Below are 995 nucleotides of genomic sequence, written 5' to 3' on the forward strand. Positions count from 1 at the left end.
TCCTCCCCATCTAAACTCTCAGTGTCCTCAGTGAGCCGTACATCTACAGCTTGGGTGGTGATGGCATGCATAGTAGCATAGTCCTTGGGGTTTTGAACTGCTTTTCCAGGTAGTTGGCCAGTTGTTGGGGTAGAAGTAGAAACAGTCTTGCCTTCCATATACTTCATCTTGGAGTTAAGAGCTTCAAACTTGACATTCAGATCATTGTAAGAGAATTCCATCCGCTGACTGAGTTCAGCAAACTTCTTAGCAGTATCCAGAGAACCACTAGCTTGACCTTGAAGAAGTTGTTGCAGCATGTGCTTCATTTCTTGATCTGGAGCTTGAGTAGGTTGAACTTGTTGTGGTGAAAATCCAGGTGGTGGTCCGGGAGGAGCGTGAGAACTTTGCTGGAACTGTTGCTTAGGCATGAATCCTTGATTGTAAGGAACAAAAGGCTTTTGCATACCTTGTTGTTGCTGCTGAGGAGGGTACACCTGATCTTGTGGATTTGCAACATTGGTGCTCCGGTAAGACAAATTGGTATTCATCTTGTAGGGGTTATAACCCTTGTTGTATCCACCTTGATTCTGTACGTAGTTGATTGCTTCAGACTGCTCACCCTTCCCATCCTGAACTTGAAAAGGGTCATCCTCAGATACAAAATGGACAGTCTGCTGCTGACTTAGCAAGAGGCGGTCAAGCTTGTCATTGACATTCTTAAGGTCCCTCTTGTACTTCTCCTCAGACCCAGCGTCGCCGCGAACTGTGCGGTCATAATCCTCATTGTAGTTGCCGTCAGACTGAGCGAGATTCTCAACCAGTTGCCATCCTTCCTCAACGTCTTTGTTCAAGAAATTACCGTTAGAAGCAGTGTCAAGCAGCATGCGGATTTTTGGAAGTACACCACGGTATAGAGTGCTCAGCAGTGACTCGTTGCTGAAACCATGGTGTGGACACTGGCTGTGGTAACCCTTGAAACGCTCCCAGGCTTCACAGAATGATTCTGAGCTCTT

Source organism: Camelina sativa, chromosome 2, assembly GCF_000633955.1.
Source record: "Camelina sativa cultivar DH55 chromosome 2, Cs, whole genome shotgun sequence".
In the NCBI taxonomy this organism is placed as follows: Eukaryota; Viridiplantae; Streptophyta; class Magnoliopsida; order Brassicales; family Brassicaceae; genus Camelina; species Camelina sativa.